The sequence below is a fragment of the Triticum urartu genome, chromosome 1 (genome assembly GCF_003073215.2).
Source record: "Triticum urartu cultivar G1812 chromosome 1, Tu2.1, whole genome shotgun sequence".
Taxonomy (NCBI): domain Eukaryota; kingdom Viridiplantae; phylum Streptophyta; class Magnoliopsida; order Poales; family Poaceae; genus Triticum; species Triticum urartu.
The window spans coordinates 109,124,537-109,138,258 of NC_053022.1; the positions used below are offsets into that span (position 1 = coordinate 109,124,537).

The 13,722-nt window shown below is 43.0% G+C and overlaps 1 long non-coding RNA gene across 1 annotated transcript; it reads left to right on the forward strand.

Annotated features, from left to right (window-relative positions):
• Positions 1-316: 316 nt before the first annotated feature.
• LOC125550816 lies at positions 317-4,163 on the forward strand. Its single transcript, XR_007301877.1, has 3 exons — positions 317-1,037; positions 2,143-2,424; positions 3,881-4,163. It is a non-coding gene; the product is annotated as an uncharacterized LOC125550816 (long non-coding RNA).
• The last annotated feature ends 9,559 nt before the right edge of the window (positions 4,164-13,722 follow it).

The window sequence follows — 13,722 nt, forward strand, 5'->3', positions numbered from 1 at the left end:
ACCTAATATATTATAAAAATGATCTGGTCCCATTTTGCAACAAATATATGGTAGGTCATTTACAAAAAAAGACTCAATTTAGGCACTCGAAAATAGAAAATGATTTTTTTGACCAATTTAGATGGTCATAACGTCATACTGTATTCTGATTGGTCCGTGAATGTTTCACGCGGATCATGCATTGAACACCGTTGGATGTTCGTGGATCCAACGGCAGTCCTCAGCCCTTCCACACCATCCCCGAAACCCTAGCTCTGCCCTGTGGTCATTTTGCATCCACCCCGCCTCCTTTCTTTCCCTCGCTCTCTTCTCCTCCTCTCCTCTTCCAGATCCACCGAGCTCCTCTCCATCCCCTCCCCTCGCTCTTCCAGATCGCCGTGCTCTGCTCCTTCCTCCCTCCCCTTCGGCAAGATCCCCATGCTCTGCTCCTCCCTTCCTCTCTTCCCCTCCGATGGCCTCCCTCTCCTCTATCCATTCTCCTCTTCTCGACCCAGACCTCCCTCTGTGCCATCCCAACCCCAACCCCGCCGCCGGCCTCCCTGCCCTCAAGTCCCCACCCCCCGCTCCACCTCGACTGGCCGGTGCAGAGACAAGAGAAGCCCGAAGTCCTCGACTCCGCTGTCGCGGCGCCGAACCATCGTCTTATGGATCTAGCTGTCGTCACAGCCATGCCAACGACCTCGATCTAGTGGACACGGCCTCGATCCGGAGGGAGGGATTTGCCAGCCATGGTGATGGGGACCACAGCCGGCACCGGCGCCGAGACCGAGTCCTCCGACGACGGCGGGGCCACGGAGTCCGAATCCTCCGGGTGCTCCTCCTGCTCCATGCGCACCCGCGCCCGTCACGACCTCAGGTGTGTGTGTGAGTGGTTCTGATGCAGTAGTGTCTCTCTCCGGATTCGCTTCAATCCGGCGTTGGCTAATCTGATCCCTGGTTCGTCGGGTGGGTGCAACGAGGGGATGGGCAAGCGCGGTGCGCAGTGGATGAAGGTCACCTCGTGGGAGCCCAGGGCGTTCGTCTACCACATCTTCCTGGTAATCGCTGCTGCTGCCCACTCTGCCTTCCCTTCAACATCCATAATCACTACTGCTGCCGCCATGGTTCATTTGGTCCTGCACCTGCTCACGCATGCAAACTGTCTTGTGTTTGTGGGAAGCTGGTTTTGTTAGGTAGTCCATTGATGATGTATGGGTTTCTGTTTGTAATCTGCGCTGATGGCTGATACTCCTAATGTGTGGATTTACATCACTGTATTAAGGAGCAAGTCCATGTGCAGTTTCAGACTTGTGCAAATTCTGCGCAAGGAAATACGCGATTCGTTCAGTCTTGAAGATCATCTCGCATAACAAAAACTGTGTTGACTCCTTCTGGGCATGCTAGATTATTGTGTGCAACAGCAAATTATTGTCCTTGTTTTGATTTCCTTCCTGTCAAGTTCATCTTTTAGGGCTAGTACTAGTGGCACAACAGTTTGATCGAGGAAAAACAACAACCTCTGCTTAACATTAAATCTAGTCAAGCAATGGATCCACAACATAGTTATTTTTGTACAACAACAATCCGTTAAATGATCTTGCATATATACACATTTAGAATTTCTGTCTAGAGTTGTGGATCTCTATGTTACCCAACTTAAATCAATTATTACTACTTGGTCGTGCAACCAACATTTTCTTGTCAAAACTTGATCTTCCCTTTTATAGATTATAATTACTACTCCAGTTTTCAGCAAGTAGCAGTACAAATCAAATTAGCCCAACAAACTGAGTATTTCCTTTGTCCATAGGTGCAGACAATCTGTTGTTATTTGCTTGGGGTGTTCTTCATTAAAATATAAACAATGGCCATTCTAAAATTCAAGATATTGAAGAATGATGATAAAATACGTTTTTAAACAGTGGGTTGAGGCTTAGTGTAATTGATGTACTAGTCCACTGCTTGGCGTAAAATTATAGCAGTACACATAGATATGCAATGAAATGCTTCTAGTATCTTACACATGTATATTTGACATGAATGTGTACTGCTTGGCTTAAAGTTGCAACAACCATGTTTTCTGAATAACTATAGTTGCTTTCAAAAGCTGCAATTTATTGGCGATGTTACCTTATTATTTTCTCTCTTTAATTGTTTTTGCAGGTCCATGACATCTCGCTGAACCACTACTAGATGTGGCGTCGACGAAGCACTACACCTAGCTTGCTCGCCGGTGCGCGCGTGTGTGCTTTGATGCGCGGCGCTTCGTCGAGCTGGACGGACCGTGGCAATCGCCGGAGCCGGAGGAGGCGACGAGATGCTACTGCTACGGCTACGTCCTCGGAGGCAGCAGCTGCCCCTCGCCGACCTCACCAACCTCCGGCATCCGCCATGAGCTCCGCGCAGGACCCCTTCTACATCGTCCAGGAGGAGATCCAGGGCTGGGTAATCCCCCCATCCCTGTCCGCCCTCCCTCCCTCTTATTTGGCTGCGTCGTGGCGTACTGTCAGTTGAAAAGTGCTTCTTTATTTTCTACTCCAGTACTGTATGGAGTAGTATATAATGACGTCTTACTGTAGTATGGCTAAGGTAGTGACCAGCTTGGTAGTTAGTACTAGCTGAGAAAATTCATGATGCTGGCTGGGAGCAAAAAATTTATAGGCTTAGTTGCTGTATTGGTTCTGTAGTTGTATGGGGATATATGCATAGATATGTAACGTGTGGGTTCCAAGCATGCTTCCGAGATTTTTTTTAATTTTGTTGGCTCTTGCAACACTTGGATTATTTATTAATATAACCCAGCAGCGATGCTTCCATTTTAACACATGTACTAGTGTGCTAAAACTACTACTGTACCTGCTTCTTCTTAGCTTGAGTAGTACATCAGACTTGTATTAACTTGTGTTAATTGTATTAACTTGTAGCCTAGTCACTACAGTCATCTTGTGCTTTTATCTTCTCTGTGATGTCATTTCCCTTTGAGTCTACTTATTGAAGACCTTATGCTCATATATCTTTTTAGTCCCTCTATTTCCATAAATGTGACACTATTTTGTTTCTAAATACTTGACGCATACAAGTTTGAGGGCATTATCCTAAACCCTTGCTATGATTGATCCATCTCCTCTACTTTGTTACTTGTGCTTAATTGAGATGTTACTCAAGGGTAGTGTTTGGGCCATCATATATAAATGATATGGTCGCTTACTTTAATATGTGTGTTGACTCAAAACTGTCAAAATATCTAGAAAGAGAGTGAACTCACTTCACAGATTCTTTCAATCTTCAATGGTTATGGTTTTTGCATTATAGATTCTTAATCTCGGCTGATTCCAGATTCTTCCAAGTGCTAGCTAGCTCCAAAAGCAAATCGTCTTAATTTGGAAGATGCAACTTTCTATTAGAATCCATTCTCCTGCTCTTTTTCTTGTATTGTATGTCATCCATTGTTCAACCCTGTTGGTAAGTTCTTGTAGTGTGTTGCTCTATTCAGAAGTGCATTTTTATTTTAGGATTTGCTTCCTGTGTGGGACTGGATGGCTGGTACTGGATGGCTAAGTATTAAAACAATTTGGTTACTATCGGAAGCACTTTAATTATCTTATATGTGTTTGATTTTTCCGGATTACATGATGGCATTCTATGATTCTGTTTAACAACTTAAGTATATGTATGAATGTGCTCGATTCCATGATTTATTGTTGTGTTTAACAACTTAACTATATGTATGAATGTGCTACATTTAGATCGACCTATCATAGAAATCTGCTTAATTTGAACTGGAAGTAGATAGTACTAACAGTCAGATTGTATTCCTGTTCTGCTGTTGTTATTTGTTAATATACAGATACAGCCGTATGTATAGTCACTAACACTTGGACTTGCCAAAACATTCATGCAGTTTGTTGGTGGACATGGTGGTGATCCTCCTGTTAGGAGGTAGAGGATGTGAGCTGAGCTGCTGTCTGGTTGAGGAAGAAAGTCACTGTCTTTACTGGCGAAACAAATTGCTGCGGCAGCCATGCTTGTGAGCTTATGATGTTCTTAGCTTGTCAGTTTCTGTGAATCGTTCTCTGTGATGTATGATGTATTGCTGATGTTAGCTGTAAATGTGATGTATGATGAGTTGACTTGATGGTTCGTTTGAGGTTGTCATTGGAATGGATTATCTCTTGTGAAGCTTACTGTTAGTTAACATGAGTTAAACTAATACATACACTTGATGCAGTTCCTTTGAGGCTGTCTTGTGAAGGTTACTGCTAGTTAACATGAGTTAAACTATTACATGCATTGGGACCCATCTGACTAGTGGACCACTTTAAAAAAAAGGAAAACTAAGTATTAAGAAATAAGACCACGACCCAAAAATAAAAAGGCTGCAATGTTGGGCTTGGCCCATGAAGCTGACCAAAAATTCATAGAAAAAAAACAGTAAATGGGCTGAATTGTTGGGTTTGGCCCATATAGACACCAAATTGGAACGGGCTGAATCTTATCAATGACCTTTTCAATTGGTCGCAACTTTGCCACGTCAGATTGCCACGTCGGATCCGACATGGCCTGGGTAGACAGCCAGTGACCAAAACAAAAGGTCATGGGTTCAACGACCAAAACAAAAGGTCATGGGTTCAACGACCTTCTGTTTTGGTCGTAAACGTCTACGACCTTCTCATAGAGAAGGTCGTTAATTTCAGTTTACGATCGCCAGCTTTTGACCTTCGGTTTTTGGTCACAAAAAGGTCACAAATGAAAAACAATGACTTTTCAGTGACCAATAGTCAAGGTCACAAGTTGACATATTTCTTGTAGTGGAGTCTAGAACAAAGGAGAACCATTGCTGTTTTGAGATTTGTGCATTATGCTTAAGTTCAACCATGGAGTCTGCTAGATTGTACATGTGGCAAAATCCGGCGAGGGGCTAGAAGATGGTGCGAGGGGCCGAGTGGAGGGATACTATGAAGGGGTGCACAACTGCGAGATCGATATTTAGAGAGAGGGGGCGAGAACGTGCGCTGTTGCGCGCAGTGGCGGAGCCATGAAAAATGTCCCATGAGCTAGGGGCCAAGCATTACTAATCCTTTACGAGGAGGGCCAATTCATCAACTTAAACCATTTCTACCAGCAATTGTCTAATGATCACATTCATATTAGCCTCGATATATAGTGATGTTAGGGGGGGGGGGGCAGGGCCCTTCCTGCCCCCTGTCTTGGCCATTGTGCGCGTGTATGAGAGATGAAGCGGAAGGCATGGATGATGAGAGGGGGGCGTTGTGTTGGGGAACGTAGTAATTTCAAAAAAATTCCTACGCACATGCAAGATCATGGTGATGCATAGCAATGAGAGGGGAGAGTATTGTCTACATACCCTCGTAGACCGAACACGGAAGCGTTATATCAACGCGGTTGATGTAGTCGTACGTCTTCACGATCCAACCGATCCAAGTACCGAAAGCACGGCACCTCCGAGTTCTGCACACGTTCGGTTCGGTGACGTCCTCGCCTCCTCGATCCAGGAAGAGGGGCGAAGTAGTAGATGAGTTCCGGCAGCACGACAGCGTGGTGATGGTGTTGGTGAAGAACAATCTCCATAGGGCTTCACCTAAGCACTACGAAAACTATGACGGAGGATAAACTAGAGGGGACGGGGTTGCCGGCATACGGCTTGGTGTTTCCTGATGTGTATTTGGTGCTAGCCCTGCCCCTCTATTTATATGTTGAGCCCTGGGGTCGAAACTTGGAGCAAAAGCCTCCTCAAAGTCGGTTTTGCCCGAAAGGAAAAAAGTCCCACTCAGACTCCAGGACCAAACGCCACAATCCTTGGCATCTGGCCCAGACGCCATGGGCCTCGGCGTCTGGCCCAGGGCCAGACACCATGGTCTCCTGTGTTTGGCCCCCTGGCCTCCGCAAAACTCCTTTTGCACCGACTTATAGCCCCATGGGCCTGACCCCTTGGCCAAACCATATCATCCAATATATGAATCTTTACCTCCCGGACCATTCCGGAGCTCCTCGTCATGTCCGTGATCTCATCCGGGACTCCGAACAACATTCGATCACCAACATACATAACTCATATAATACTATATCGTCAATGAACGTTAAGCGTGCGGACCCTACGGGTTCGAGAACTATGTAGACATGACCGAGACACCTCTCTGGTCAATAACCAATAGCGGGACCTGGATGCCCATATTGGCTCCTACATATTCTACGAAGATCTTTATCGGTCAGACCGCATAACAACATACGTTGTTCCCTTTGTCATCTCTATGTTACTTGCCCGAGATTCGATCGTCGGTATCTCAATACCTAGTTCAATCTCATTACCGGCAAGTCTCTTTACTCATTCCATAATACATCATCCCGCAACTAAGTCATTAGTTGCAATGCTTGCAAGGCTTATAGTGATGTGCATTACCGAGTGGGCCCAGAGATACCTCTCCGACAATCGGAGTGACAAATCCTAATCTTGAAATACGCCAACCCAACAAGTACATTCGGAGACACCTGTAGAGCACCTTTATAATCACCCAATTATGTTGTGACGTTTGGTAGCACACAAAGTGTTCCTCCAGTATTCGGGAGTTGCATAATCTCATAGCCATAGGAACATGTATAAGTCATGAAGAAAGCAATAGCAACAAACTAAACGATCAAGTGCTAAGCTAACGGAATGGGTCAAGTCAATCACATCATTCTCCTAATGATGTGATCCCGTTAATCAAATGACAACTCATGTCTATGGTTAGGAAACATAACCATCTTTGATCAATGAGCTAGTCAAGTAGAGGCATACTAGTGACACTCTGTTTGTCTATGTATTCACACATGTATCATGTTTTCGGTTAATACAATTCTAGCATGAATAATAAAAATTTATCATGATATAAGGAAATAAATAATAACTTTATTATTGCCTCTAGGGCATATTTCCTTCAATCTCCCACTTGCACTAGAGTCAATAATCTAGTTCACATCGCCATGTGATTTAACACCAACAGTTCACATCACCATGTGATTAACACCCATAGTTCACATCGTCATGTGACCAACACCCAAAGGGTTTACTAGAGTCATAATCTAGTTCACATCGTTATGTGATTAACACCCAAAGAGTACTAAGGTGTGATCATGTTTTGCTTGTGAGAGAAGTTTAGTCTACGGGTCTGCCACATTCAGATCCGTATATATTTTGCAAATTTCTATGTCAACAATGCTCTGCACGGAGCTACTCTAGATAATTTCTCCCACTTTCAATATCTATCCAGATTGAGATTTAGAGTCATCTGGATCAGTGTCAAAATTTGCATCGACGTAACCCTTTACGACGAACCTTTTTGTCACCTCCATAATCGAGAAACATATCCTTATTCCACTAAGGATAATTTTGACCGTTGTCCAGTGATCTACTCCTAGATCACTATTGTACTCCCTTGCCAAAAACAGTGTAGGGTATACAATAGATCTGGTACACAGCATGGCATATTTTATAGAACCTATGGCCAAGGCATAGGGAATGACTTTTATTCTCTTTCTATCTTCTGCCGTGGTCGGGCTTTGAGTCTTACTCAGTTTCACACCTTGTAACACAGACAAGTACTCTTTCTTTGACTGTTCCATTTTGAACTACTTCAAAATCTTGTCAAGGTATGTACTCATTGAAAAATTTACCAAGCGTCTTGATCTATCTCTATAGATCTTGATGCTCAATATGTAAGCAGCTTCACCAAGGTCTTTCTTTGAAAAACTCCTTTCAAACACTCCTTTATGCTTTGCAGAATAATTATACATTATCTCCGATCAACAATATGTCATTCACATATACTTATCAGAAATGCTGTAGTGCTCCCACTCACTTTCTTGTAAATACAGGCTTCACCGCAAGTCTGTATAAAACTATATGCTTTGATCAACTTATCAAAGCGTATATTCCAACTCCTAGATGCTTGCACCAGTCCATAGATGGATCGCTGGAGCTTACATATTTTGTTAGCACCTTTAGGATTGACAAAACTTTCTTGTTGCATCATATACAACTCTTCTTTTAAAAAATCCATTAAGGAATGTAGTTTTGTTTATCCATTTGCCAGATTTCATAAAATGTGTCATTTGCTAACATGATTTGGACAGACTTAAGCATAGATACGAGTGAGAAACTCTCATCGTAGTCAACACCTTGAACTTGTCGAAAACTTTTTTTGACAATTCTAGCTTTGTAGATAGTAACACTACTATCAGCGTCCGTCTTACTCTTGAAGATCCATTTAATCTCAACGGCTCACCGATCATTGGGCAAGTCAATCAAAGTCCATACTTTGTTCTCATACATGGATCTCATCTCAGACTTCATGGCCTCAAGCCATTTCGCGGAATCTGGGCTCATCATCGCTTCCTCATAGTTCGTAGGCTCGTCATGGTCAAGTAACATGACCTCCAGAACAGGATTACCGTACCACTCTGGTGCGGATATCACTCTGTTTTACCTACGAGGTTTCGGTAGTAACTTGATCTGAAGTTACATGATCATCATCATTAGCTTCCTCACTAATTGGTGTAGTAGTCACAGGAACAGATTTCTGTGATGAACTACTTTCCAATAAGGGAGCAGGTACAGTTACCTCATCAAGTTCTACTTTCCTCCCTCTCACTTCTTTCGAGAGAAACTCCTTCTCTAGAAAGGATCCATTCTCAGCAATGAATATCTTGCCTTCGGATCTGTGATAGAAGGTGTACCCAATATTTTCTTTTGGGTATCCTATGAAGACGCACTTCTCCGATTTGGGTTTGAGCTTATCAGGTTGAAACTTTTTCACATAAGCATTGCAACCTCAAACTTTAAGAAACGGTAGCTTAGGTTTCTTGCCAAACCATAGTTCATACGGTGTCGTCTCAACGGATTTAGATGGTGCCCTATTTAACATGAATGTAGCTGTCTCTAATGCATAATCCCAAAACGATACTGGTAAATCGATAAGAGACATCATAGATCGCACCATATCTAATAAAGTACGGTTACGATGTTCGGACACACCATTACACTGTGGTGTTCCAGGTGGCGTGAGTAGTGAAACTATTTCACATTGTTTTAACTGAAGGCCAAACTTGTAACTCAAATATTTTACTTCTGCGATCATATCGTAGAAATTTTTATTTTTGTTACGATGATTCTCCACTTCACTCTGAAATTCTTTGAACTTTTCAAATGTTTCAGACTTGTGTTTCATCAAGTAGATATACTCATATATGCTCAAATCATCTGTGAAGATCAGAAAATAATGATACCTGCCGTGAGCCTCAATATTCATCGGACCACATACATCAGTATGTATGATTTCCAACAAATCTGTTGCTCGCTCCATTGTTCCGAAGAACGGAGTCTTAGTCATCTTGCCCATGAGGCATAGTTCGCAAGCATCAACTGATTCATAATCAAGTGATTCCAAAAGCCCATCAACATGGATTTTCTTCATGCGCTTTACACCAATATGACCTAAACGGTAGTGCCACAAATAAGTTGCACTATTATTATTAACTTTGCATCTTTTGGCTTCAATATTATGAAAATGTGTATCACCACGATCGAGATCCAACAAACCATTTTCATTGGGTGTATGACCATTGAAGGTTTTATTCATGTAAACAGAACAATAATTATTCTCTAAATTACATGAATAACCGTATTGCAATAAACATGATCCAATCATATTTATGCTCAACGCAAACACTAAATAACATTTATTTTAGGTTTAACACTAATCCCGAAAGTATAGGGAGTGTGCGATGATGATCATATCAATCTTGGAACCATTTCCAATACACATCGTCACTTCACCCTTAACTAGTCTCTGTTCATTCTGCAACTCCCGTTTTGAGTTACTATTCTTAGCAACTGAACTACTATCAAATACTGAGGAGTTGCTATAAACACTAGTAAAGTACACATCAATAACATGTATATCAAATATACCTATGTTTACTTTGCCATCCTTCTTATGCGCCAATTACTTGGGGTAGTTCCGCTTCCAGTGACCAGTCCCTTTGCAGTAGAAGCACTTAGTCTCAGGCTTAGGACCAGACTTGGGCTTCTTCACTTGAGCAGCAACTTACTTGCCGTTCTTCTTGAAGTTCCCCTCCTTCCCTTTGCCCTTTTCTTGAAACTAGTGGTCTTGTCAACCATCAACGCTTGATGTTTTTCTTGATTTCTACCTTCGTCGATTTCAGCATCATGAAGAGCTTGAGAATCGTTTTCGTTATCCCTTGCATATTATAGTTCATCACGAAGTTCTACTAACTTGGTGATGGTGACTAGAGAATTCTGTCAATCACTATCTTATCTGAAAGATTAACTCCCACTTGATTCAAGCGATTGTAGTACCCAGACAATCTGAGCACATGCTCACTGCTTGAGCTATTCTCCTCCATCTTTCAGCTATAGAACTTGTTGAAGACTTCATATCTCTCAACTCGGGTATTTGCTTGAAATATTAACTTCAAATCCTGAAACATCTCATATGGTCCATGATGTTCAAAATGTCTTTGAAGTCCCGATTCTAAGCCGTTAAGCATGGAGCACTAAACTATCATGTAGTCATCATATTAACCTAGCCAAACGTTCATAACATCTGCATCTGCTCCTGCAATAGGTTTGTCACCTAGTGGTGCGTCAAGGACATAATTCTTCTCTGCAGCAATGAGGATAAACCTCAGAGCACGGATCCAATCTGCATCATTGCTACTAACATCTTTCAACTTAGTTTTCTCTAGGAACATATCAAAAATAAAACATGGGAGCTAAACGTGAGCTATTGATCTACAACATAGATATGCTAATACTACCAGGACTAAGTTCATGATAAATTTAAGTTCAATTTAATCATATTATTTAAGAACTCGCACTTAGATAGACATCCCTCTAATCCTCTAAGTGATCACGTGATCCATATCAACTAAACCATGTCCGATCATCACGTGAGATGGAGTAGTATCAATGGTGAACATCACTATGTTGATCATATCTACTATACGATTCACGCTCGACCTTTCGGTCTCCGTGTTCCGAGGCCATATCTGTTATATGCTAGGCTCGTCATGTTTAACCTGAGTATTCCACGTGTGCAACTGTTTTGCACCCGTTGTATTTGAACGTAGAGCCTATCACACCCGATCATCACGTGGTGTCTTAGCACGAAGAACTTTCGCAACGGTGCATACTTAGGGAGAACACTTATACTTTGATAATTTAGTGAGGGATCATCTTATAATGCTACCGTCAATCAAAGCAAGATAAGATGCATAAAAGATAAACATCACATGCAATCAATATAAGTGATATGATATGGCCATCATCATCTTGTGCTTGTGATCTCCATCTCTGAAGCACCTTCATGATCACCATCGTCACCGGCGCGACACCTTGATCTCCATCGTAGCATCGTTGTCGTCTCGCCAATCTTATGCTTCCACGACTATCGCTACCGCTTAGTGATAAAGTAAAGCATTACAGGGCGATTTCATTGCATACAATAAAGCGACAACCATATGGCTCCTGCCAGTTGCCGATAACTCGGTTACAAAATATGATCATCTCATACAATAAAATTTAGCATCATGTCTTGACCATATCACATCACAACATGCCCTACAAAAACAAGTTAGACGTACTCTACTTTGTTGTTGCAAATTTTACGTGGCTGCTACGGGCTTAGCAAGAACCGTTCTTACCTACGCATCAAAACCACAACGATAGTTTGTCAAGTTGGTGCTGTTTTAACCTTCGCTAGGACCGGGCGTAGCCACACTCGGTTCAACTAAAGTTGGGGAAACTGACACCCACTAGCCACCTGTGTGCAAAGCACGTCGGTAGGACCAGTCTCGCTTAAGCGTACGTGTAATGTTGGCCCGGGCCGCTTCATCCAACAATACCACCGAACCAAAGTATGACATGCTGGTAAGCAGTATGAGTTATATCGCCCACAACTCACTTGTGTTCTACTCGTGCATATGACATCTACGCATAAAACCTAGCTCGGATGCCACTGTTGGGGAACGTAGTAATTTCAAAAAAATTCCTACGCACACGCAAGATCATGGTGATGCATAGCAACGAGAGGGGAGAGTATTGTCTACGTACCCTCGTAGACCGAACGTGGAAGTGTTATATCAACGCGGTTGATCTAGTCGTACGTCTTCACGATCCGACCGATCCAAGTACCGAAAGCACGGCACCTCCGAGTTCTGCACACGTTCAGCTCGGTGACGTCCTCGCCTTCTCGATCCAGCAAGAGGGGCGAAGTAGTAGATGAGTTCTGGCAGCATGACGACGTGGTGACGGTGTTGGTGAAGAACAATATCCGTAGGGCTTCGCCTAAGCACTACGAAAACTATGACGGAGGATAAACTAGAGGGGACGGGGTTGCCGGCACACATCTTGGTGTTTCTTGATGTGTCTTTGGTGCTAGCCCTGCCCCTCTATTTATATGTTGAGCCCTGGGGTCGAAACTTGGAGCAAAAGCCTCCTCAAAGTCGGTTTTGCCCGAAAGGCAAGAGTCCCACTCGGACTCCAGGACCAAACACCACAATCCTTGGCATCTGGCCCAGACGCCATGGGCCTCGGCGTCTGGCCCAGGGCCAGACGCCAGGGTCTCCGACGTTTGGCCCCCTGGCCTCCGCAAAACTCCTTTTGCACCGACTTATAAACCCATGGGCCTGACCCCTTGGCCAAACCATATCATCCAATATATGAATCTTTACCTCCGGACCATTCCGGAGCTCCTCGTCATGTCCGTGATCTCATCCGAGACTCTGAACAACATTCGGTCACCGACATACATAACTCATATAATACTATATCGTCAACGAACGTTAAGCGTGCGGACCCTACGGGTTCGAGAACTATGTAGACATGACCGAGACACCTCTCTGGTCAATAACCAATAGCGGGACCTGGATGCCCATATTGGCTCCTACATATTCTACGAAGATCTTTATCGGTCAGACTGCATAACAACATATGTTGTTCCCTTTGTCATCCGTATGTTACTTGCCCGAGATTCGATCATCGGTATCTCAATACCTAGTTCAATCTCGTTACCGGCAAGTCTCTTTACTCGTTCCGTAATACATCATCCCGCAACTAACTCATTAGTTGCAATGCTTGCAGGGCTTATAGTGATGTGCATTACCGAGTGGGCCCAGAGATACCTCTCCGACAATCAGAGTGACAAATCCTAATCTCGAAATACGCCAACCCAACAAGTACATTCGGAGACACCTGTAGAGCACCTTTATAATCACCCAATTACGTTGTGACGTTTGGTAGCACACAAAGTGTTCCTCCAGTATTCGGGAGTTGCATAATCTCATAGTCATAGGAACATGTATAAGTCATGAAGAAAGCAATAGCAATAAACTAAACGATCAAGTGCTAAGCTAACGGAATGGGTCAAGTCAATCACATCATTCTCCTAATGATGTGATCCCGTTAATCAAATGACAACTCATGTCTATGGTTAGGAAACATAACCATCTTTGATCAACGAGCTAGTCAAGTAGAGGCATACTAGTGACACTCTGTTTGTCTATGTATTCACACATGTATTATGTTTTCGGTTAATACAATTCTAGCATGAATAATAAACATTTATCATGATATAAGGAAATAAATAATAACTTTATTATTCCCTCTAGGGCATATTTCCTTCATGTTGGATATATAATTAATGTGGGTGTATTAGCTATATATGT